Raw genomic sequence first — 26,696 nt, forward strand, 5'->3', positions numbered from 1 at the left:
GCCTCCCAGGGTGTGCTTTAGCAGGAAGCTGGAATTGGTAGCTGAAACCAGGACTAAAATCCAGGCACTCGCATGTAGGTTATAGGCATCCTAACAGGCCAAATGCTTTCCTTTAATTAAAAGGAATTATATCTAGTAACAACCCACGTCCTAGCAGTTCTTGTTTTTATACACCACCAGATGTAGCTGGAATAACTTCTGATACCTGCTAAGGCCTGTGTAGCTCTATGATGACTTTGGAAACCGCTTGGTGCTACCCTATAACTTGCAACTCAGTAATTCCATCTGCCTGAGTTCAGTCAAGTGGGCATTGAGGAAACCTGTGTTTCAGGAAGCTAAGAGAATAGTCCTTGCAGCACAGTTGGCAGTATCAAAAAATGCATAGAAACAAGTCAGATGCCCATGGGAAGGAGGACACAGAATCAGTTATGATGTACACATCACAGTGCAGTAGTTCAAGCATAGCATCCTATAACCACATGCGGGATTTTAATCGTAATTAGTACTTGAGTTAAACAAAGAAATTTCAGAAAAGGCGTGGGATGCCTTTCTGATAAAAATTACAAATTAAGCATAATATACATCATAAGAACTTAAAAAGTGAAGTGAGACTGAGTAAAATTGAATTCAAGGCAGTGGCTGCCTCTGAGGGGAGAGGCTGGGTAATGAGCTTTGGAAACGACTCACTGGGAAGATATAAGTTATGAAAAATCTTGGGCACCGGGTTCTAGTCTCGATTGCCCCTCTTCCAGTCCAGCTCTCTGCTGTAGCCCGGGAGTGCAGTGGAGGATGGCCCAAGTGCTTGGGCCCTGCACCCCATGGGAGACCAGGAAGAAGCACCTGGCTCCTGGCTTCGGATCAGCGCAGCACCGGCCGTAGTGGCCATTTGGGGAGTGAACCAATGGAAGGAGGACCTTTCTCTTTGTCTCTCTCTCTCTCACTAACTCTACCTGTCAAAAAAAATTAAAAAAAAAAAAAAGAAAATTTTTTTTGTTGCTGGGTTGAGTGAAGACGTCACAGATGTTGATTGTACATTAGCTTAAAAAGCAAATAACTGAACTGAATAAATAAACAGCATATAACTGAACAAGGATAATGACTGATTTAGTGTTTCACATTTGAAGTACATAACAGTAAGCCTGTCAATCTAAAATGTATGTGGAGATGAATTTTTTGCATAAATTTAAGCATACGCGTACACTGAAGTGAGTTGCAGTTCCACTCTTAGGATGTCAGGCTCCAACCAGGGGCTTATTCTATTATCAAAATCATGGCAATGCCCTGGAAAACTGTTAAAGATAACAGAAATTTGTGCTTAGTTTTTTCTTTAAATTTCTTAGACTGGAAGAAGAGTTGCCCACCCAATCAAACTGTACGTTTTCTCTGAGGCGGCTGCTGCTCTGTCCACAGTCTCCGCCTGTTCTGTATTTTATTCAGGAGGGTCAGCTTGCTGAAAGACTTCGTTGAATCTGAATTTTTTTTGATTGATGGAGATTCCTTACTCCTCACTTGTGCTCTCCATGTGAACCTCAAGATGGGGCAAACCCTCCACTTCTTCTACATTATGGAGCGGTTTCTGCACGACTTCATTCAAAAGGAAGCCAGATTTGTAATCGTCTTTTTTAAGGTAACAGATATTTCGTTCTCCGTTCTCATCTTGGAAAACAGAGTCAATCATTTCGAAACGTGGCCCATCATTACTTAACTATTAGCTATATTGCTTCTTCAGTCTGTAACTAGAGGCTCTGCTGAAAGGGCTAATAGTAAATGTTGTACAGAGGAGAATGGCCACCGAGTGTGTTCTTATCTACTTACACTTGTAGAGGCTGTGTAGAACATGTTTAATCATCTTAGCTCTTTCTATCATGTTAGCACAGTAACTCCCATAAGCTTCACAAAAATAACTAGACACTCATTTTTTATCTCTAATACTAACACTTGTTTCCTTTTTTTTTACAGGATGCAGAAAATATATATTTTAACTGCCCTCATTTTCTGGCCCTTCGTACTGCCCTGATTCAACATTTAGAATACAATACTGATGTCACTGTTCATACTGAGTTTTCCAATTGTTTGTCTCCAGAATGGAACACATTTCTTGAGGAATGCTACCCGCATTTCTTGGTCATCTCAGATGAAGGAATAACCGCTCGACAAACAGATTTTTTAAACATTTTTATCATTCATGCTCTTCAGAAGAAAATCAATATAGTACAGCCCTTGGGGCTAGAGTCGGATGTCCTTAGAATTTATGGATACCATACCTCAAGTCGCTTTGAGCACAGACAATTCTTTGAAATGGTAAGTCAGGTTGAACTGCCTAAGAAGAAGTGAGCCGTGTAAATGTGGAAGAAACAACCCTGATAATGTGAGTCCTTGTTCAAGAGGTTGGGCCTAGGAAGGCTCTGAAGGAATCTTTTAACGTGGAAAGCAGGAAGGTTTTGCTCTGGCTTTACAAGTCAGGTTAGTAGAAGTGAGTTCTGAGTTTTGGCAAAGAGAGAAATTCTTGTTGGGGATGAAGCCTTTGGGTGATTCGGTGAGATGAGGAAGAAGGGTGTGGGCCAAGTTCAAGGGCAAGAGGCAATGGAGGCCAGCGCCACAGCTCACTAGGCTAATCCTCCGCCTGTGGCGCCGGCACCCCAGGTTCTAGTCCGGTCAGGGCCCCGCATTCTGTCCCGATTGCCCCTCTTCCGGGCCAGCTCTCTGCTGTGGCCTGGAGTGCAGTGGAGGATGGCTCAAGTGCTTGGGCCCTGCACCGGCACGGGAGACCAGGAGAAGCACCTGGCTCCTGGCTTTGGATCAGTGCGGTGCGCCGGCCGCAGTGGCCATTGTGGGGTGAACCAATGGAAAAGGAAGACCTTTCTCTCTGTCTCTCTCTCTCACTGACAGTGGACAGTGAGAGAGAGAGAGAAAAAAAAAAAGAAAGAGGAAATGGAGGGGAGGAACCCAGAGAAACCAGACATGAGAGCACCAAGGTGGGAAATTCTGTTTCTTCTGCATAAATTATACAAATATGTGTGCACGTGACAGCTCATAGGGACACACACTCAGACGTGTACTTGTTTGAATATGTATTACCTAGGAGAGTTCTTCAAAATGTTCGTGGAAAATGGAATTAAAGATGCTAAGTTTGGTGCAAAAAATCGAACATGCATAGTTTTTTTAATAATTTTTTTGTTTTTGTAATATGGACAAATTTTATCTGTACAGTTTTAGAGTACAGTGATACTTCCCACCCTCCCCTCCCTCGTGCCCATGCTCCCACACCCCCCCTTCCTTTGTTATTTTTTTTCTTTTAAAGATTTTTATTTATTTATTTGACAGAGTCACAAAGAGCAGACAGAGAGGGAGAAACAGAGGGAAAGATCTTCCATCCACCAGTTCTCTCTCCAATTGGCTGCAGCGGCTGGAGCTGAGCTGATCTGAAGCTAGAATGCAATCCAGATCTCCCACATGGGAGGCGGGAGCCCAGTTCCCTGAGCTGTCACTGGTTTCCCAGGGTGTGCATTAGCAGGAAGCTGGAGTTAGGAACTGGAGCTGGGAATCAGATCCAAGCATTCCCGTGTGGGATGTGGGTGTCAGTCTCAAGGCTCAGTGCTCATACCATTTGGTACTTTTTAAATAGTTGCTTTTATGGAACTAGGTAGAAGTGTTTTTTGTTGTTGTTGTTAGATTGCAATGTCCTCAGCATTAGTTCAAGAAGACATAATGGAAGTTTATTTGATTTGAATTGATGGCTTTCTTTTTGTTTTCCTGTAGCCAAATAAACATGACTTTCCACCTTGTATTTAGTTTAAGTAGAGGTTTGTGATGTGTACACATACGTGTTTTTTTTTTTTTTTTGTATCTGTGTGTGTAGCATGAGAAACAGCTGCGACATGCCTTACATGCCCATGTGGTTTTCCAAAAGTCACAGGAAGCAAGAATATCTGTGTGTGGTCATTTGAAATTAAATGTGGAAGACCTGCAGAAAGAGGTAATGACTATGCTCCTAAAACTAAAGTTCAGCATGTAGGAAATATACCTTTGATGGCTATTGCTTCTAGCAAACAGGCCTGTCCTACGCTCACCTTCACGCCCCCTGACTCCCTAGCCTTCCATCTCTGGGAAGTGTTCTCTTGCAAGCCGCATTCCTCTGAGGCAGAAAGGGTCTTGCTAAATTGTTATCAAAACATCCTGAAGTTGGTTAAAAATATTTTCTACAAAATACTTTGTATGCAATGTGTGGTGATACTGGCCAGAGGCCAGTGCTGTGATAACGTTAACGATCCCAAGGCTTACTCTTGTGATGGGTGAGGTGGCTCTTGTGGGTGCTGGCTTCCTGGAAGATGGGAATTGTTCAGATCTTGAAAGGAAAGGGATCTTTGAGGTTAGCAAATGCAAGGAAGCCATTGGCCTTTGGGAACGTCTCCGGAAGTTAACCTAAGCCAGTGGTTACTCTGTACTTCTGATTTCCTGAATCATGCCATCTCATGTGGTTCCACAATCCATAGAACAGTGTTTGTGGAAGACTAGGCATGACGTGGTGATGAGACGGGGTTCACCTGACTGTGGAGTCAGTACACATATGAGCATCCAGATATTTAGTGTCCCCTATTCTAAGGTGAACTAAAAGTCCCCACCTCATTGGATTCTTCTGTCCATTCTCCCTGCATTCGCTCTCTCACTTAACCATACAGCAATATTTGTGACACGGATGCATCGTTCCACATGTCGTGCTAGGTGCTGGACTTACAGTGGTGGACAAGACCAAAAGGGGTCTTGTTTTCATAGGAATTTTAACCTATGTGAGCCAAGTAACCAACTGTAACGTTGCACGGAGAAAGATGCAGGTGATTCCTTGAGCAGCTGTGAGAAGGGGAGGGACTCTTAGAGCTGCAGCGGAGCATTCACTGTGGCTCTAGCTATGGTTTTCATTCGTGTCCTCACTCTCATTCCTGTTTTACATAGGTGGGGTTTTTTAACAGCCTGTGCTCAAGCGTTACCCTGTCCTTCTCTCCTTCCCAAACTTGTAGCCCTTCCTGGGGCTCAGTGGCCCTCCCCTGCTCCTTAGGCCCCCAGGAGCACACAGAGTAGAAATAGGGCTGCCGATTTCATCCTCTGAGTTCCTCTGATTTCAAAGGGCAGCCTATGTGTGCTGATGCTCTCCTGCTCGGAACTCCCTGGGGGTGCTCTTTTCAGTCTTAGTGTAAAGCCCCTGTGAGACCCGACATAGCATGTAGACACTGAACTGACGTCTTTAAGTGAAAGAATTGAGACCAGGTGACTTGTTCAATGACTGTTTCAAGCTTTTAGGAGGTGTTGCGTCTCCTGGTTCAAATCCTGATGCCTCACCACGGACTCAGATAAACATCTTGTCTCCATCGCCCCCGTCTGCTCCTGTCTGCATCTCTTGCTGAGCGCTGTGATTTATCGCGCCTTTGCAACTTTCCCCAAAATACAAGGGTTCTCGTGATCACGCCTTTGGTAGCAGTCGTTCGTATCAGTTTATGGGAGTAGAGCTGTTGATCGTTAGCAGTGTGTATGCCATGCATCTCAGTGTCTTCACTGGCCCCTGGGAAGTGTCTGGGCTGACAACACTGAAGAATCCACAGGTTAATCACACAGAGACCTGTGGATTTGCCATGGCCTGTAGATCAGCAGGAGAAAGTTGTTCATATTAAAATGTCACTTAGGGCCTTATTAAATACCGGCTCAGCATCATTTTCCAAGTTCCGCAGGCCTATCTTATATGTTTTTCTTTAAGTTTTTGAAAGATAAAATTTCAGTATTTTTCTAGAATTAATTACTATGTCAGCTTTGAATCTTGTTTCTTGGAATCACTGTTTTTTTTGTTTTTTTTTGACAAAGTGTTCTATTTCAGGTGCATCAAACCCTGTCCTTGCTTCAGGACCTGTGGCCACAAGGAGCTGAAATCCGAGGTGTTGTCTGCTCCGTTTCATGTTCGGTGGCACTAAAGCTCTACAAAAAAATGTTACTAGATTTAGAAGACCGTGAAAACCCAAACACATACACAGAAAACTGTGATACACAGGTGAGACTCCTTCAAAACCAATGAGCCCGTCTCATGCCACTTTTGATGATGTGACAGTGCTTGTGGGTGGTGGCCCTATGCATAAGCTCAAGGTCAAACAGAAAATACGACGTGTGGATCACATGTTTGCTGGCTAAGCATGGAGATATCATTATGATCTCATTCTTATGAAAGCTGGCAAGATTCTTTATAAGATAGTTGAGATGAATCTGTCACCTCTTTCATCTCTGATCACAGGACAAATATCTTTTGTCCCCTGGCTCAGAGCTGGTCATCATTGCTGCTTGCAATCTCCTGGGCCAGTTTCAATGCATACGTGGTGACATTGCACAGAAGTTAGCATTTGTCAAAGCCGATAGGCAGTGGGACCTGACGATGAGCCCACTGTCCACTTTGTGGCTCAGCATCATGTTTTCTGTAATGATAAGGTTGCTCCTATTTGTAACAGTAGTGAGCTAGTAGAGTCTGAATTACTTGTCAATCCTTGCTGTAGTGGGCATGCAGTCACCAACTTTTTACTGTTCTTGGTGGTCTACTACATGGTAAGTAAAAGTCAAGCAGCTACTCGGGGGCAGAGCTGGGATGCAACCCATTTTTTCCTTTTCTGTTCTGCTACGTTGCTTTACCATATAGATCACAGCCATGCTCAGCCCTGGTTCTACATAGGAACAGGTGTGACAGGAAGCAGCTTTTCTGCAACCCCTGGTACTTCTGCTCTTGAGGACATGAATAACTGGCTGCTGGACATGTCCTTAAACAGAGGCCATCCCCTACCATTTTATCAAATGCAAGGTTTAGATACAGTGAATTTCGGAACTCCATGTATTAGGCAAAGCTTTCACTCCTAGGCAACACAGCTAGTTGTGTTGTTTTTCATCCATCACATGCTTAGTAGAATTTTTCTAGAGATAAAATTACCCCCAAAAGAATTAAATCGTCACATGGGAGAATTTTGGGTAAGGTGCCTTAAAATATTGTTACTGCATGTCTGAATTTTTTCAAGAAAATTTGACTTCTTGTTTGTATTTTTCTCTTTAAAATTTTTTCTTTCTTTGTTTTTATTTATTTGAAAGGGAGAGCAGAGAGAGAACATGAGCAAGTGCAAGCGAGCCCATCTGCCAATTAATTTCTCAAATGCCCACCACAGCAGGACTGGGCCAGGCTGAAGCCAGGGCTCTGATCTCAGTGTGGTTCTCCCAGCTGAATGGCAGTCATCACCTGGGGTCTTAACGTTAGGAGGTTGGGTGTTAGCAGGAAGTTGGTCTTGGAAGCAAAGCTGGGACTCCATCCTAGACACCTGTTACGGGATGTAGGTGTCCAAGCAGACTCAACCCGTGCACCAAAGGCCCACCTTTGTATCTGAATTTTTATGTTGCCTGTGCAAGTGGACATTTTAAAAATTCATGTTTTTCCAGGATTTGAAGGAGGCACCCACACTCAGTGAAGCAGCAGACCTGTGCCGAATGTACTGTCTCAGTGTGATTTTCCTTCAGCATTTACCTCTGATCCAAAGAGCTAAGAGTAGAATCATTACTCATAAATGGGATGCAACACTTTCTCCATTTCTAAGAATGGTAAGTGAACCACCTGGAGATTCATAAGCGCTCAAAATTCAATAAGGCAAAACTTGGACGGTGCAATCCTGTGTCTCTACTGATGCTGTTTTGCTTTCTATAGTCATCTTAAAAGGTTCTTTGTTTCCTGTATCCATCTTCAACATGGCTACCAACAAACAATGCATGTTTCCTTGAAAAACTGAGTCCTAGATAAAAGCACTCCATACAAAAATGTAGTCCTCCCTAGTATAAAACAACCCCCACACTGAAGAGTTCATTGAGAAAACAACTCTAATGAGTATATATAAATAGTGAAGTAATGAATAAAGAACTTACATTCATTGCGTTTCACACTTCGTAGCCAGTTGAAACAGAGACGACAGGAATACAAAAGTCCTTTGTAAGTTCTTAGGAAATTTAGGAAAATTTGAAAACCTTGGTTTTTTGTACTTAGCACAGTTTGATGCTTTTATGTAGTTAGTTGTGATCTCACTTCTTTTTTTTATTTTTATTTTTTATTTTTTATTTTTATTTTTTGACAGGCAGAGTGGACAGTGAGAGAGAGAGACAGAGAGAAAGGTCTTCCTTTGCCGTTGGTTCACCCTCCAATGGCCGCCGTGGCTGGCACGCTGCGGCCGGCGCACCGCGCTGATCCAAAGGCAGGAGCCAGGTGCTTCTCCTGGTCTCCCATGGGGTGCAGGGCCCAAGCACCTGGGCCATCCTCCACTGTACTCCCTGGCCACAGCAGAGAGCTGGCCTGGAAGAGGAGCAACCGGGACAGAATCCGGCACCCCGACCGGGACTAGAACCCGGTGTGCCAGCGCCGCTAGGCAGAGGATTAGCCTAGTGAGCCGCGGCACTGGCCGATCTCACTTCTTTTTTAAGATTTATTTTATTTCTTTGAAAGACAGAATTACAGAGAGACGTAGAGACACAGAGAGAGGTCTTCTATCCACTGGTTCACTCCCCAAATGGCCGCAGAGAGAGAGAGAGAGAGAGAGAGAGAGAGAGATCTTTCTTCCACAGGCTCACTCCCCAAATGGTTACAATGGTGGGGGCTGGCCCAGACTGAAGCCAGGAGCTTCTTCTGGGTCTCCCATGTGGGTTCAAGGGCCAAAAACTTGGGCCATCTTCTACTGCTTTCCCAGGCCATAACAAAGAGCTGGATCGGAAGAGCAGCAACCGGGACTCGAACAGGTGCCCATATGGGATGCCGGTGCTTCAAGCCAGGGCTTTAACCCACTGCGCCACAGTGTGTCGGCCCTTGAGCCATCTTCCACTGCTTTCCCAGGTGCATCAGCAGGGAACTGGATTGGAGAAAGAGTGTCTGAGACTTCAACCAGCACCCATATGGGATGCCTAGTAAAGGCCCCATAGACCTAACTCTTGAAATGATACCATAAATAGCTTTTAATTGTAAATCTGTAGTAAAGCAGTTAAATGCCCACTACTTTTATATATTTATTAGTTCGAATCAATGAGGAAGTATTTATTGAAATTATGATTGGGATGAGTTCAGAAGAAAAAATTAATGTTAGCACTGAAAAATACCTCAAAGGTTATACACGGTTATTTCAAAAAGTTCATGGAAAGGGGCTGGCACTGTGGTGTAGCAGGTAAAGCTGCCACCTGCAGTGCCAGCATCCCATATGGATGCCGGTTCAAGTCCTGGCTGCTCCACTTCCAATCCAGCTCTCTTCTATGGCCTGGGAAAGCAGTAGAAGATGGCCCAAGTCCTTGGGCCCCTGCACCCACGTGGGAGACCTGAAAGAAGTTCCTGGCTCCTGGATTGGTGCAGCTCCAGCCATTGTGACCATCTGGGGAGTGACCCAGTGGATGGAAGACCTCTCTCTCTCTCTCTCTCTCTCTGCTTCTGCCTCTCTGTAACTCTGCCTTTCAAATAAATAAATAAATATTTTAGTATATGTGCTGCTGAAGCGAGCACAATAAATAAATATTTTTTAAAAATTTCATGGAACTACAAGGTATCGTGAATTTCCACAAACTTTTTGAAGACCCCTTGGATATTGCCCTTGTTATTTTGCAATGGGATGGACCGGAAGAAGGTAACTGGCTCTAAGCTCTTGGTCTTCACTGTATGTCCTTCGTCTTTGTACAAGGAGTAGATGATCCTCAGGGAAACTTAATTGACACAGTCACATTTTTGGAAGATTTTATATCATTAACACCTGTTCCTCTCTCTCTTTTGTCCTTTTGTATTTTTTCCAGCTAAAACAATGTGAATTTCTCATCCTAAAACAATTAAAAGTTACAAATAATTGGAGTGTGGATTTCACCGGCCTCCCTGACTTAACTGATAATATTTTATGGAAAAATATTGCTTATTATTATGAAATTGAGTATCACAGAGGTATGTTTTAAATAGCTGTTCATTAAATAGTTTTTTAAATTCATTGTCCATGCCTGAATGAGAATTGTATCTAATAAATAATGACAGAGGGTTAGTCATGCATCAATTAGGTTGAATTACATAAAAAGTTTCTCTGAAGATATGTTTTTTTTAAAAAGATGTATTTATTTGAAAGTCAGAGTTATAGAGGGAGAGAAAGAGGGAGAGAGAGAAAGAGAACATTTTCTATCCACTGGTTCCCTGGTTCCCTCCCCAGATGCCTGCAATGGCCAGGTCTGGGCCAGGCTGAAGCCCAGAGCAAGGAGCTTCTTCTGGATCTCCCGTGTGGGTGGAAGGGGCCCAAGGACTTGGGTCATCTTATATTGCTTCTCCCAGGCCAGTATCAGGGAGCTGGATTGGCAGTGGAGCAGCTGGGGCTTGAACTGCCGCCCATATGGGATGCTGGCCAACCACCCTGAAGATATTTTCTGTGGGATGCTGGCCAACCACCCTGAAGATATTTTCTGTGGAAAGTCTGTATTTTCTTTCTTTCTTTCTTTCTTTCTTTCTTTCTTTCTTTCTTTCTTTCTTTCTTTCTTTTTTTTTCTTTTTTTTTTTTTTTGACAGGCAGAGTGGATAGTGAGAGAGAGAGACAGGTCTTCCTTTGCCATTGGTTCACCCTCCAATGGCTGCCACGGCTGGCGCTGTGGCCGGCACACCGCACTAATCCGAAGGCAGGATCCAGGTGCTTCTCCTGGTCTCCCATGGGGTGCAGAGCCCAAGCACTTGGTCCATCCTCCACTGCCTTCCCTGGCCACAGGCAGAGAGCTGGCCTGGAAGAGGGGCAACCGGGAAAGAATCCGGCGCCCTGACCAGGACTAGAACCCGGTGTGCCGGCGCCACTAGGTGGAGGATTAGCCTAGTGAGCCGCGGGCGCCGGCCTGGAAAGTCTGTATTTTCACAAGGTTCAGTTGAGAGGTCTTTATAAGAGTTTTTTTTTTTTTTTTTTTGAATAATTATGGGGTAATTGATTAGTTACTTGGGGAAAAAAAGGAAGATAAATGGAAAGGAACTACGGAGTTGTAATTTATTCTGTGTCTTCCATATGAGGTGCTTCAAAGTGTTCATGGATAATGGAATTAAATGCCACATCTTCTTTCTTATGTGGAAGGAAAAGAAAAAAGAGACTATCTGAACTTAGAATAGTGACCAGTAGTGCTTGGAGGGGATGGAGGGAGGGAATTAGAGGGAGGTTGGCTATAGGGTCTAAAACCCCACTAGACAGAAGTAACTGGTCCTAGTGTTGCACAGCACAGGGAGAGACCGTAGCCCATAATAACGCATTGCACAGTGTGGAGAGGAGCTGGAGGTGGGCATGCTGATTTCCCGATTTGATCAGCTTTCACTGTTGAAATATTGCACCATGCACCATAATGCTGTGCAAGTATTGCATGTTAATTAAAAATGCAAGAAGTAAAGTATAATAAAATAAGTTGATTTTGGTATAAAAATTTCTGGAATCTCCAAAAACTTTGTGGAAAATGAGTATGAAGAACACCTTATGCATAGATTTCAATTCTTTTTTGCACCAGAATCAACTTTTAGTTCCATTTTTCCATGCAGTTTTTGAAGAACCCTCCTACACCAGATATTGTGTATGTGTTGGAAAATGACAATGTAGCTTTGCTGCTGGCTGCTTCAGATAAGATGTTGTTCCCATGGAAACTGAAGTGGCGTACCAGCTTGGAGCATTTTCTGAAGGATGCTCACTCATGTGTGCATGTGAGAGCGAGAGCAAGAGAGAGAGAGAGAGAGAGAGTGTGTGTGTGTCTTCCATATGCTGGATCACTCTCCAAATAGCCACAATGGTTAGGGCTGGGCCCAGCCAAAGTCAGGAGCTTGGAGCTCCACCTGGATCTCCCATGCAGGTGGCAGGGGCCCAAGCACTTGGACCATCATCTGCTCCTTTCTCAGGAGTGTTAGCAGGAGGTTGGATGGGAAGCAGAGCAGCCGGAACTCCTACTAGTGCTCCAATATGGGATGCCAGTATCACAGGTGTCCAGGATGGGATGCCAGTATCACAAGTGGCAGCTTGACCCACTGTGCCACAATGCTGCTCCCTGCTTTTTTTTGTGGCAGAAAAATATAACAATAGCAGTATCAATTTTATTTTTGCTCTAGCAGTCTTCAAATATTGAGTACGTAATGAAAACATCATATTCTGTCCTGCATTAAGCATCTAACATTAGAAGCTAGTAACTATAAACTTGAATAACTCAGACACCTGTAACACATAAATTCAGACTTTGATTATGAATTGGAATCTGTTACCTTCTCCTCCCTAGGACTGGACTTGGAATTGGGTGACGCTCTGATGCACGCATATCACAAGCTGTGGAACACAACGTTAGCCTTGTCAGAGGGTGGTGACTTTGGAGACTCCATGCCCGTGAGGACAACTTCCAGACTGTTCCTTACACAGAAGGAAACATTGCCTAAAGGTGCTGACAGTTTGCTAGAAAAGATTTGCTTGTTATTTGAAAGACAAAATGGCACAGAGAGAGAGGGAGAGGAGAGAGATCTTCCATCTGCTTTTTCACTTTCCAAATGGCTGCAACCACTGGGCTGGTCCAGGCTGAAGCGAGGAGTCAGAAACTCCATCCAGGTCTCCAACTGAGGTGACAGGGACCAAGCACTTGGGACATCTTCTGTTACTTTTCCAAGAGCATTAGCAGGGAGCTGGATCAGAAGTGGAGCAGCTGGAACAGCACTCATGAGATGCTGATGTTGCAAACAGCTTTAACTTGCTGCACCACAGTGCCAGCCCCAATAGTTTTTTAAAAGTGGATCTCATTCCAGATGGAAAGAGATTAGCAGTGCAATCCTTGTTTAGAAAATAGGTCTGGTCTTTATAAGTTTTGCCTTTTGGCTGGGATAGTCATACTGAATAGCTTCTACTCCTCTAGCAACTCCTTTGCCTTGCGATTGTTTTTATTTATTTTTCTAGTTGGTTTCCCAATCAACCTTGCTGGTGGTATTATCAATCTCATTTTAGAGGTAAGATCTTGGGAAGGTTGTTGTAGATCACACAGCAAATTCATGGAAGAGAGAGGATTTGAATCCGTGTCTGTCTGTCTCCGTAGTCAGGTACAGAAAACGTTGTCATAGCTTTACTACTTTTTTTTTACCAAAGGCAACTTTTTCCCTAAAGCTCTATGAAGAAGTAGCTTAAATTTAAATAGGTCTTAAGGTGTTGTGATTGACACATCAGATGAGTCCATTCATGCAGAAAAAGGTTTGGGATTTGAATGAAATATACAAAAGTTCTTTTGAATTTTCGCTAGCCCGAGATGTGGAAATAAATTAATGCACTTTTTGGTACCGATGTTTAAATTTAAAACATTTTTATTAAACAAATTTATTTCTCTTGGTTTGACCTATGGAAAAATAAGCAGAGATCTTTCTGTGGTCTAGAATAAATATTTGTCTTTTCTAGGTTACATAGTGATTCTTTGACTCTTAAAATAAATTCTACCTAACTCCATTCAGATATGAGGAGCTTTCAAAAAAATTAATGGAAAATGAGTATTAGGGAAAAACTATGTGGGATTTCAAACAACTTTGCACCAAAATGAACTTATCTTTTAGTATCCTCACACTTTAAATAGTTCATGGAAAATGGAATTTTAAAACAAACTTACATTTTGCCAGATTTTGAAATCTACACCGATGAGTATTTACATTTGTGACTTAATATGTGGAGCAGAAATGTGATTTGAACGCCTACTTTGTAGAAATTCTATTCAGTTTCTATTTATTTGGTAATGAGAGATTACTTAGATTACTTAGGCTTAGTTTTGCTATTGCAGAAATGCCTGCATCAGAATGGTGAATTTTAATTAGAGTTTAGTGTTCAAATATCAATTGTATTTCTGAATATTGCCAGGATCAAATCAAGAAATTCCCAAGCTTGGACTAATTCCTCTGAAATCCGAGGTTATAGAAGATTACGCTGGAGATATTTGGTCCGAACTACCTTTTGTAAGCAGGTATTTATCTTGCTTGTAATAGCTCTGTGGCTGTAACCAAATATCTTTTTTTAAACTTTTATTTAATGAATATAAATTTACAAAGTACAGCTTATGGATTACAATGCCAAATATCTTTGAGTATGGTGGACTGCATCTATTGTATGTGGTGAAAATTCACATTGAGAGATACTTTTTTTTCAACTTGATTGATTGGTATGATTTTAAAAACATTTATGTGTTTGCTTTAAATGACTCTACACTGCTTACATATCTTTACCTTTTTCTCCATAATAATGTCATCATAATTAATAGTATAATGAAAGCAGTGGGTTGTTGAGGTGTGGCTGTAGCAAGACCATAAAAATTCAAGGCCTGATGTTGGATACATCATCTATGTGGATCTTAAAGTCAGCAAAAATGATCAGTGAGAACAAGGAGGTGACAAAGAGAATTGTTGGGTGGCTGGGTTCAGGTTCTTATCTGTAATGCAAGAAAGAATTTGATCTTTAGATGTGAGTAAAGGTTGGCAGAGGAATAAGATTGATTATCCATAAAGTGAAAGTACACACTCAACAGGAAGCGCAGGTGTACCTGAGAGTGAGCTGCACCCAGCCAGGTTTGAGTTACCTCTTTTAGATGAAATTGAGAGATGGGAAGGATAGAATATTCTTAGGAGGTGTTATGTGGGGCAGGGTTTTCTAGGGGTAGGGGGAGAGTCGATATTTGGGCACCTCCCATTTACTTGCCTTTTTAGGAAGTCTTGGAAGAGTCTGGTGTCAGGCACGTGGAGGGAGTGAAGTGTCAGCAGTGATGTCATTGTAACTGGTTGTGGGTATGGTCAGCAGTCATAGGTTCCAGGCAGTTCTGTGGTGATTGTGATTTTGGTTACGTTAGCCGCAGCACAAAAAGGGAGGGATTTGGGGAGTAGGTGAGGTCCTGGGGGAGGGGCTGGTGGCGCCTGTGACAAGGTGATTCAGCAGAGAAGGTTGTTGGAGTTTTTTTAAATTAATTTATTTATTTGAAAGGCAGAGTTACAGAGAGGCAGAGGCAGAGGGGAAGAGAGAGAGAGAGAGAGAGAGAGAGAGGTCTTCCATCTGCTGGTTCCCTCCCCAGATGGCTGCAATGGGTGGAATTTCACCAATCTGAAGCCAGAAGCCAGGAGTTTCTTCCAGGTCTCCCACGCGGGTACAGGGACCCAAGCACTTGAGCCATCCTCCACTGCTTTCCCAGGCCACAGCAGAGAGCTGGATCAGAAGTGGAGCTGGGAATGGAACCAGTGCCCTTATGGGATGCCGGTGCTGCAGATGGCAGCTTTACCTGCTATGCCACAGCGCTGGCCAGGATTATTGGATTAACATGAAGTAAGGTTGCTCCACACCTTTATTTGCTAGAATTGTCAGTGTCACATTGGAGGCATAGGTTTCCGTGTTGTAGAAGTGGGGACGGTGTTCTTGAGACAGCAGTTAAGTGTACTAAAGGCTCAAGAGTAAGAGGATAATTGGTTGAAAAATTAGCCAAACTAGGCCGGCGCTGCGGCTCACTAGGCTAATCCTCTGCCTAGCGGCGCCGGCACACCGGGTTCTAGTCCCGGTCGGGGCGCCGGATTCTGTCCCGGTTGCCCCTCTTCCAGTCCAGCTCTCTGCTGTGGCCCGGGAGTGCAGTGGAGGATGGCCCAAGTGCTTGGGCCCTGCACCCCATGGGAGACCAGGAAAAGCACCTGGCTCCTGGCTCCTACCATCGGATCAGTGCAGTGCGCCGGCCGCGGCGGCCATTGGAGGGTGAACCAACGGCAAAAGGAAGACCTTTCTCTCTGTCTCTCTCTCACTGTCCACTCTACCTGTCAAAAAAAAAAAAAAAAAAAAATTAGCCAAACTGAAGAGATAACAAAGGAAGCAGAAAAAATTCCAAATGTAAATGTGTATATGGCAGACAGAATAAAGCAAATCCTTGTGAAAGTAGCAAATTACTTTGCAAATGGTATGTTTTAAAATATCTATATTTATAAAAAATCAAAGTCTCTCTGTACATAACACCATGCCATAAGTCAAATCTTGGTGGTCAGAAATCTAAATGTGAAAGACAACAGTCACATTTTCAGAAGACAATACAGGAAAATACCTTTATGGTGCCAGAGTAGAGACGTCATGGCCTTCAAAGACAGTATAAAACTCCAAGTCATTAGGAAAATAAGGATACATTTGACATTATAAAAATCAATAATAACAAAACAGATTTTGGAAGTCATTTAGAAGGTATATAAGCATCACAGGGTTAGCATAAAAGATTTAGGATAAAGATGTCCTAGAACTCATGAGAAAGACAGGAATGAGACAGTAGAGAAAGAGGAATAGGGAGAAATAGGTCATTAATAGAGAAGCTAGTGGGGAATGGCCCGTAAAACTGTAAAAAGATATCTAAAGGTCCTTGTGCATCTAAGAAATGAAAATTAAAGCTACAGCGAGGCCCTATTCAACACTCTTCCTTTTGATAAAATTTATGACTAAGTAAGGCCAAAGGTGTGAGGCAGTGGGCAGGCTGGTGGCAGAAACAGAACCAGTAAAAGCTACACAGGTTCAAGATGTGCTGTGTCCGCAACCTGCAGCTTCCCTGGAGAAACTCTGATTCTCTGAGTGAGGTGAGTTTGCATCAGTGTCACTGCAGGATTGTTTATATAGATGCAAGCCATCTGTAGGACAAGGAAAAGAATATTGTGGAACAGAATATAAACTAAAAAATATTTGTTGAGAGGCGGACACAGACACACAGAGAAAGAAACAGAGACTCACACACACACACACACACACACACAGCTCTCCTCTATTGAGTCACTCCCCAGATGCCTGCAATAACTGGGTTTGGACTGGGCTGCTGCCCATCCAGTGTCTGCATTTACAGGAAGCCAGAGTCAGGAGCTGGAGCCAGGAATCGAATCTGGGTATTTCCAATGTGGGTGTTTTAACCGCTGGGCTAAATGCCTGCCCCAGTAGTGGGATATTCTTACAATGCAGTACTCCACAGTAAAAATAAATAACTGCATATACATACACACACAGCCATGCACGCATCCACACGGGTGAATTTCCAAACCACACTGCTTATGTAGCTAAGTAAGTTAGAGAGTGTTGTGACTCTCATATCATTTATGGGCACGCTACTTGTTTTTTTTTTTGTTTTTTTTTTTTTTTTTTTTTTTTTTGACAGGCAGAGTGGATAGTGAGAGAGAGAGACAGAGAGAAAGGTCTTTTCTTCCTTTTGCCATTGGTTCACCCTCCAATGGCCACCATGGCTGGCGCGCTGCGGCCGGCGCACCATGCTGATCCGAAGGCAGGAGCCAGGTGCTTCTCCTGGTCTCCCATGGGGTGCAGAGCCCAAGCACTTGGGCCATCCTCCACTGCCTTCCCGGGCCACAGCAGAGAGCTGGCCTGGAAGAGGGGCAACCGGGAAAGAACCCGGCGCCCTGACCAGACTGGAACCTGGTGTGCTGGTGCCGCTAGGTGGAGGATTAGCCTATTGAGCCGCGGCGCTGGCCAGGGGCACACTACTTGTAATGTATGCACATTTATATTGTGCATGGGCATGATATACATATAAGGAAGAAGCTGCTTCTTAGAAGAGAGAATGAGGGGTAGTCTTTGATGCAGCAGCTTAACTCACCACTTGGGATGCCTGCAATCAGAGTGCCTGGTTCAAGGGTCAGCCACTGCACTTCCAATCCTGCTTCCTGCTACTGTGCATCCTGGGAGACCGCAGATGATGGTTAAGGTCCATGAGTCCCTGCCACCCACTTGGGAGACCTGGATGGAGTTCTGGCTCCTTGCTTTGGCCTGGCCCAGCCCTGGCTGTGTGAGCATTTGAGGAGCAAACCAGTGGATAGAAGATTGTTTTCTATCTCTGTCTCTTGTCTCTGTCTCTCGCTCTCTGATTCTTTCAAGGCAAAAAAAAAAAAAAAAAAGACATAAACATAAAAAAAGAGAAGAATGGAATTTCTGAGAAATATATAGGGGGCTTCAAATATATCTACAGTGGTTTATTTTTTCTTTCTTCATTTGACAGATAGGGTTAGACAATGAGAGAGAGAGACAGAGAGAAAGGTCTTCCTTCCGTTGTTTCTCTCCCCAAATGGCCGCTATGGCCAGAGCTGTGCCCGATCCGAAGCCAGGAGCCAGGTGCTTCCTCCTGGTCTCCCACGCGTGTGCAGGGGCCCAAACACTTGGGCCATCCTCCACTGCCTTCCTGCGCCATAGCAGAGAGCTGGACTGGAAGAGGAGCAACTGAGACTAGAACCTGGCGCCCATATTGGATGCCGGTGCCACAGGCGGAGGATTAACCAAGTGAGCCACAGCGCCAACTCTTATTTTTTTTAAAATCAATGAAATCTGAAACAAACCTGGAAAAAAATTATCAGTTATCAAAATGAGTTGCCATCTCCTTGGTCAACCAATCTCATGACTTGAGGATGAACTGTCGCAAGTATCAAATTCTTAACTCCAGCTACCAGATAAGAATTGGCTGAAAATTCTGTGACTCATGTATTTTTTTTTTAAGATTTATTTATTTATTTGAATGGCAGAATTACAGAGAGGCAGAGGCAGAGGCAGAGAGAGAGAGAGAGAGAGAGAGAGGTCTTCCGTCCACTGGTTCACTCCCTAGATGGCTGCAAATGGCCAGAGCTGGGCTGATCTGACGCCAGGAGCCAGAAGCTTCTTCCAGGTCTCCCATGCAGGTGCAGGGGCCCAAACACTTGGGCCATCTTCCACTGCTTTCCCGGGCCACAGCAGAGAGATGGGTCGGAAGTGGAGCAGCTGGGTCTTGAACCGGCGCCATTATGGGATGCTGGCCCTGCAGGCGGCGGCTTTACCCGCTGCCCCACGGCACTGACCCCGTGACTCGTATCTTGAATCTGCTCTCAGTTGCTGTCTCCTGGGCCCCGTAAACTCACTGTGTGCAATGCCAGCGCCCACTGACCTCACAGGCACCTAGAGGTCCCACCGTGCATCTCTATCATTCTCTCTTCTCTCTCCATGTTTTTCTCATCATCCTTGGCGATGTCCTTGACTTCCCTTTCTGTTTCTCATCTAATCTGGCAGCGAAATCTGTTCTTGTTCCTGCAAGATGCTTCCAGAGCCTGGCCTTCCTTGCTCACCCTGTAGCTGTGCGATCGGCCCCCCATCACCCCAAGTGATCTCCTTCACAGTGGTGTCCAAACATCCGCTGCGGGGAGAGATCAGTTTGTTTCTCCCTGCTCAAACCTGCTAAGGAGCCTGACTCCCTCAGATGGAAAGGACTCCAGGATCTGCTGCTCTGTCCTCTGTCTTACTCTCCCTGCCCCCTTAACCTCATTTGAGCCTAATCTGTCCCCCTCTGAGTACTCCTCCAGGCTGGCCTCCCGCTGTTTCTTGTACACAATTGCTCTCCCAGCTCACAGCCTTTCTATTTTTTTTTTTTTTAAGATTTATTTTATTTATATGAAAGACAGAGTCACAGAGAGGTAGAGCCAGAGAGAAAGAGAGGGAGGGAGAGAGGGAGGGAGGGAGAGAGAGAGAGGCCCTCCATCTGATGGTTCACCTCCAAAGGACTGCAACAGCCAGAGCTGAGCTGATGTGGAGGCAGGAGCCAGGAGCCTCCCACGGGTCTCCCATGCAGGCACAGGGGCCCAAGCACCCGGGCCATCCTCCACTGCTCTCCCAGGCCACAGCAGAGAGCTGGATCGGAAGTGGAGCAGCCAGGACTTGAACCGGCCCCCATATGGGATGCTGGCACTGCGCCACTGCGTTGGCCCCCTCACAGCCTTTCTGCCTGTGTTTCTGTTGGTTGGCAATGTTCTGAGCCAGACGACTTTGTACCCTCTGCTCCCATAGCTTCTCAGCCAGGCATTCTTCACCACTCTGCTTTAAGTGGCACCTTCTCCTCCTCCTCCTCTGTCTCTCTGTGTGATTTTTAATCTGTATCACGCACCATCTACCACAGTGTGTATTTTACCTTTGTATCTCTTTATTGTCTGTCAGTCTCTGTGAACACATGAACTCTGTAAAGGGCTCATGTCTGGCCTAGTGTTTAACATGCTCCTGTGCTTCTAGGAGCACCTAGATTCACTTCCTGGCTCTGTTCCCGATTCTGGTGCCATGTTTCCGTGCACCCTGAAAGACAGCAGTGATGGTTCAGGTAGTTGAATTCCTGATACCCATGTGGGAGGCTGGATTAAATTTCTGGCTCCCAGTTTTAGCCCAGGCCGGCCCCAGCCAGTAGGGAGTAACCAGTGGTGGGCACATTGTCTGTCTGTCTCTCTGCCTTTCAAATAAAATAAATAAATAAACACTCATTGAAGAGATTTTTATTCTATTTTGTACGCTGATATGTTCTTAGCATCCATAAGAGTTTCTGGCATATAATTAGGACTTAATGGATGTCTTATGAATGAATGCATGGTAGATTCATGGTTATCATTTATTCTCTAATATTTTCTCTGTGTTTGAAATATTACACAAATACACATACATACACACAAATAAAAACGCTGCTTTTTTAAAAAAGATTTATTTATTTATTTGAAAGTTAGAGAGGGAGACACACACACACACACAGAGAGAAAGAGAGAGAGAAAGAGAGAGAGAGAGGTCTTCCTTCTGCTAATTCACCCCCCAAATGCCTGCAACACCAGGGGTTGGCCAGGTGGAAGCAAGGCGTTTGGAATCCAATCCAGGTCTCCCACAAGTATACTTGACCCATCATCAGCTGCCTTCCATTGTGGGTTAGCAGGAAATTGCAATCAGAATGGGAGCTGGGACACAAACCGAGGTGCCTGGGTATGGGATACAAGCATCTCAAGTGGGGTCTTAGTTGAACACTGACCTACACATGTGTTTTCTAAATTATACTCCCTCCCTCCCACCGCAGTGATGACCCAGCTATCACCTGTCTTTCTAAGAAGAGAGAGTTTGATGAGCTCATACATTGGCATTCCTCTCAACCTCTAAGTGATGATTTTGAAAGGACAAGAAACAGCGATAGTGGTGAGTATAATTCATACTAGGGAATGTTTCCAGCAGTTTTCTTGTTTAAACAAGCATCATGTGTAGAAGGGAAAAATTACTCATCTGGGGATAGTGACGTCTCACTTACAGTCTCCTCTCTCTCTACCACTGTATGCACTCCCAGTGGCTTGGAGATACAGAAATGGGCAAAAGCTAGTTTCTGTAGGATGAACAATTCTCATAAATCCATTGAGGGGAAAAAAGTCATTGTGTGCAGCCAAGTCATTGTGCCTAGCTTTCTAATTTTCTTAGATTGTTACAACAGTTACTTTATATGTTATTGTTGAAATTCCTTTTGTTCTTTGCTGGTTTGCATAAAAGTCCCCACTGTATTGTTTCACAGGACCTGGTGTTTATATTAATCAGGCACATAGTGTTGTAATTGCCAAAATTAATAATTGTATTTATTACTTGTTATAAAACATTGGTTCATAATTGTATTCATTAATAAAAAATATTTAAATCACCAAAGAATTATTTTGGGTGGTAAGACACCATGAACCAATATAGTTTGTAAACTTGTCTTCTTGGATTTCAAACTGGTGAGGAAAATGGATAGAGGTGTGTATACACAGATACATACAGAGAAAAAGACCAATGACGCATAAGTACGATTCCTCAGGGCGTGGACACTAGCGGCCTGACTGGTGCTGCCAATCTCTGGATGTATTCAGTGTCTGAATTCAGGCGTGCCCTGTCCCTGTCCTTGGCTCTGTGCTGGGCTCTGGACTTGGTCTTGTAGCACTCCTAGGGCAGAGGGAGAGGCGGGATGAGAGCAGCCATGAGAGAGGTCCTTACTGAAAATTCTAGGGAGTGGTACAGCTGGGAGCAAAAGGCAGGGAGGGAGGTGTCCAGGTGTCCGTCGGGAGGACTGGGGGCGACTCTAGCCACACCCGAACCATGCGGAGAGTCCTGCCGGAAGTGGAACAGGCTGTGACCGGAAGTGAGGCGGGCTGTGACCGGAAGTGGGAAGGGCTGGTGACCGAAGCAGCCCGAGAGCCCCAGTGACGTCAGACAAGTCGGTGAGGCGCTAGGGGTTTCATCTTTCCCAGAACCGAAGAGCAAGGGGAGGCTGCTTAAACGTCTGCCCGGGGGAGCCTGGCGCTCAGGTACTTGTTTAAGGGGAAGGATTTTTGCTTCCACCTTCGTCGTGCGCTCCGTGGCTGGGTGGCCCGCTGGGGCCTTGAGCAGCTGGAACTGCGTTCCTGGCTTCTGGCATCTTCCGTTCAGTTCTCGTAGCGCGGTCCCAGGAACGGCCTCAGAGCAGTCGGGGAGTTAGAGGGAGAGCGGAGCTGTGGTTTGAACTGGACGTGCCCGCTTAATGCAGTGATGATGCTGAGGGCGTGGGGCTGCCTTCCGACGGTGGTTCTCAGCGGGGTTGGTTGCTGGAGCCCGGTTGGACCCCCGTTGCTCTGTAGCTTCCTGGCTCAGCTGCCCTGCAGCCCTCCTCCACCTGAGCTCCGTTCCCTGCCTCGACCCTCAGCATGGCCTGAACCATGGGGCTGCCCAATGTGGGCGTGATGCAGAGTAATCCTTTTTTCTTCCTGAAGTTAGTTTTCTTTTTAAAGATTTACTTATGTATTTGAAAGGCAGAGTTGGAGCGAGGAGAGGCAGAGAGAGAGAGAGAGAGGGGTCTTCCGTCCGCTGGTTCACTCCCCAGGTGACTGCAGTGGCTGGAGCTGCACCGATCCGAAGCCGGGAGCCAGGAGCTTCTTCCAGGGCTCCCACGTGGGTGCAGAGGCCCCCTGAAGTTAGTTTTCTCAGGTATTTTGTTCTAATGATAAAAAGCTGGCAAAAACACCTGCTCAGGCCTCTGAATTTCTTCTGGACGTGGAATATGTAGTAGGTGTGGATGGGTGAGTTGCTGACACTCACCCTGAGGCCATGGGTGTTGCCAGCGATAAACGCCTTTGAGTTCAGCGCTGCCGCAGGCTTAGAGTGGTCTGGGAACTGGTGACATCTTGTTTCCAGAGTCCATTCTCTCCTAGAGCAAGAATCTGGCTGAGTGGTTGTAGCCAAATGTTTCTGGCCAAATTTGGGTATAGTTTTCAGAAACTCTGTTTCCGAGTTCATGCAGTGCTCATGTGCTTCGTTTTTGATCCTGTGTCCAGAGACAGCAACCATGTCCAAGAGCAGGTGTTTTCTTTTGTGGCTTTGATACGCTGTAGGATGAGCAGGTCATATCTCACCCTCGACTTACTCTATGGGATGCACCCATAATGCTTAGTAGTTGTAATAAAATGAATAAGTAAATAACTGATTTGATTTTTAAAAAGATGTGTTTTATTTATTTGAAAGCAGAGTTACTGGGGGGGGGGATCTTCCATCTGCTGGTTTTTTCTGCGAATGGCCACAACGGCTGGGCTGGGGCAGGCCAAAGCCAGGAGCCTGCAACTCCACCAGGATCTGCCACATGGGTGGCAGGGGCCCAAGTACTTGGACTGTCTTCAGCTGCCTTCCCAGGTGTATTAGCAGGAAGCGGGATCAGAAGTGGAACTGCCAGGACTTGTACTGGTGCTCATATGGGATGCTGGTGTTGCAAGCAGTGGATTAACTAACTCTGAGTCACAATGCCAGCCCCAAGAACAGATGCTAATTTGGATCATCTCATGATATTTAAATATGGTTCAATAATTTTACTTTACATTGCCACATCTCAATCTCTGTAATAGTAATAGCCTCTAATTAGAATATTATGAGTTTCTCAGGGGATTTGTCAAAGCCTTTCTCATGAATGCTCTAGGAGTGCAGCTTTTATATATCAACAGTAGAGTCATGATATTTTAATAACTTTATTTCCCTCAGCTAAATCCAAAGATGCCAAAGAAAGAAGAGATACACAGAAACTGTATCATTTTTATCATGTGTTTGGAAGGTCTTTGGTAGGAAGTAACAGATCAGTAAGGATTACAAAAGCGGGCTCGCTGCCATCTCCAGCAAATTCTTCCAGGCAGAAGAAAAGACAACATCAGGTGCGTTCTTGGGCTAGCGGAGCTCATTGCTGTGGGGGCTTGAGACTCTACTCCCACCCTGTGAGACCTGTGTTAACTTTACTCAGCATGGCAACACTGGTAATCTCATGTTATTGGAGAAAAAAATATTTTGTTTAAAAAAATACTCCCAAGTACTAATCATGAATTATAACAGATAAAGGACCTTATTCTCCTTTTAGAACACTGGGAAAATGAAGGGAGGTGTAACGAAGAAAACAAAATCCTAATGGGACCGGCACAGAATTGAGCACTGGGAATGCTTTGGTGAATTCCCTCAGTCACACTTCTCTCCAGTGTTATTAAACATCTTTTGCAACATAATTTTGTGGATGGATACTCCTCCATAATATGGCAATGTCGTGGTTTGTTTAGTTATTTCTTTGTTGGAATATAGAAAAACAAGTAAGGAAAAGAAAAGAAAAATCCACATTCTCACGTCCCACAAGTAACTGTATGACTATTTTGGCATAAACCTGTGCAGTCCTATATTGTCTGTTGTTTTTTCTATATGTATTCCACATCTACTAATAGTATAGCTGACTTCTTTCTGTATCATTAAATATACAATAAATTCACAATAGTATGTTATTTCCCAAATTTTAAGCAACTTTAATAGAAAAATCCAGCACACACACACACACACACAGCTAATTCAGGCTATTCAGAAAGGTACTTAAAGTGTGAAAAATAACTAACATTTTACCTTCTTCAAAGACCTGGTCCTATTAACTTTGGTGAACATCCTTCCAAATACTTACAGTCTATACACACTTACTAACACGCACAGTTTTACAGTTTACATATGGCTTTATACTTTTTTTTTCCCATTAAACAGTGTGCTTTCTAAAACTTTTTATTGCAATGAGTGAACAATAAACTTTCCCTTTTAATATTTGCATAATATTCCATGTTTATTTTTCTTTGTTTCCTTTTTAATCTTTAATATGTGTGCATTATTTTACTGTTATAACCCTGGTGCTCTTTTCTGTTTAACCACAGAGATACCCAGTATCATTCTGTGAGTGTGCCTGCTTTTTTGTTTAACATCATCTCAACAAGAGATTTTGATTGCAAATTCAAATACCAGTGATATGAGTATTAGTCTATTTGTGTTTCTTCCCCTGTGACTTTCTATTTTATCTCCTTTACTATTTGCCATTGTTATTATTATTTTGCTTATTGACTGCTAAACCCTATGATGAGGGAACTTCAGAAAGTCCGTGGGAGAGTGGGCCTTTGGCACAGTACTAAAGTTGCTGCTTGGGATGCCTGCATCCCGTGTTGGAGTGCTTGGTTCAAGTTCTGGCTGCTCTGCTCCTCATCCAGCTTCCTGATAGCGCACACCCTGGGAAGCAGCAGAGGATGACTCAAACACTGGGGTCCATGCCACTCAAATAGAAGACCTCAGCCCAGCCCAGCCCAGCCCTGACTATTGTGGGCATTTGGGGAGTGGACCAGCAGATGGGAGATCTCTTTTCATCTTTCTATCTTTCTGCCTTTCAAATAAAGTTTGAATTAATAGATATTGAAAAGTTTATGTTCAAATAAAATTAGATAACTTTATATCAGTGCAAAAATTTTGAAATCCAAGCATTTTTTAAAAAATAATATACATTTTGGTGCATTTCTGAAGCCCCCTCTGTATTTGCTTAAAAATTTTTTCTTAGTGCTCATTTTTGGTGCTTTAGGAAGTGCAGTCATGGGGCTGTTATCCTGTAGACCGTACTCTGCAAGCATACTTTCTCCTCTTGCGTAGGGTGTGCACTCCCCTGAGGAGCTGGTGTCATTTGCTAGTGCTCAGATATTCTTAGATGGCCTGTATTTCCATACTGGGGGTGGAAGGCTGGGCTAAGTAAAGATGCGCCCTGGGAACTGGACAAGAGAGTTAGCCAGAGAATGGCCATGGTGGCATTTTCCATTGCAAGCAGTATTCCAGCTATTGCAATTTTAGGTCTGATTTTTATCTATTCATAACTGCTTTCATCATATCCTGTTCTCTTGGCTACCACTGCACAAGAGTTGTATTTGATTTCTATACAGTGCAATGTGTCACACCCCAGGGAGTTTTTGTAATTTTACCAGTTGGTCTGGTCATATAAAAGATACTTATCCTCATTGGACCTTTGTTGGGTGTTTCTTAGACTCAGCACAGATCTGGACTGCCTAAACACTGGCTTTCAGTATAATGGACTAAGGGGTTAGCAGCTGAGAAGATAGAGAAAAGGAATAGCCAATTACCATCTTTGTGTATAAAAAAAGATATTTACATTTAATTCTTTGCAACACCAAAGGTCCAATTTGATGTCCTTAAGTGCTCTAAATGCTAAACTAATAGTCCAAGATATTAAATATTTCCTTCCAAATATAAAAAGTATTAATCTGGAAACAATTGCTTTTATGTTTATTTAATTTTATTTCTATTTTTTAGAAGAAAAATGCAGAAAAACTTATTGAAGAAAATCAAAAGAGACAACTAGCTAAACTAGAGAAAAAGGAGGAAGAGAGATGGAATAATTTGTCTCTCTCTATTGAAAAAGAAATTAAAGAGAATCTTCACTCTGGAATCAAAAGACTAGAAGATTTTCTCCAGATATGTGCTGTTAAATCTGTAAAATTTATTGCAGAAATGGTTGGATTGGATGCCTGTTTCAAATTATGGAAAGAATGCTGTCTAAAACCAGGTATATAAGGACATCAATTC

At 43.9% G+C, this 26,696-nt stretch overlaps 1 long non-coding RNA gene across 3 annotated transcripts in view; it reads left to right on the forward strand.

The window, feature by feature from the left end:
• The window catches only part of LOC103346715 (putative ATP-dependent RNA helicase DDX60), a 93,507-nt gene that overhangs the window by 11,856 nt on the left and 54,955 nt on the right, over positions 1-26,696 (forward strand). For 2 of the 3 annotated variants that reach the window (XR_016211675.1, XR_016211676.1), the window contains 11 exons: positions 1,438-1,627; positions 1,960-2,301; positions 3,860-3,976; positions 5,864-6,034; positions 7,450-7,608; positions 9,820-9,961; positions 12,286-12,441; positions 13,887-13,989; positions 20,866-20,981; positions 23,808-23,974; positions 26,424-26,676. This is a non-coding gene — a long non-coding RNA (putative ATP-dependent RNA helicase DDX60). Of the gene's footprint in view, positions 1-1,437; positions 1,628-1,959; positions 2,302-3,859; positions 3,977-5,850; positions 6,035-7,449; positions 7,609-9,819; positions 9,962-12,285; positions 12,442-13,886; positions 13,990-20,865; positions 20,982-23,807; positions 23,975-26,423; positions 26,677-26,696 lie in introns of those variants that run through there. The other variant, XR_016211677.1, reaches the window with a different exon arrangement.

The sequence above is a fragment of the Oryctolagus cuniculus genome, chromosome 8, assembly GCF_051225735.1.
Source record: "Oryctolagus cuniculus isolate XC-2025 breed Fujian yellow rabbit chromosome 8, ASM5122573v1, whole genome shotgun sequence".
NCBI classification, from domain to species: domain Eukaryota; kingdom Metazoa; phylum Chordata; class Mammalia; order Lagomorpha; family Leporidae; genus Oryctolagus; species Oryctolagus cuniculus.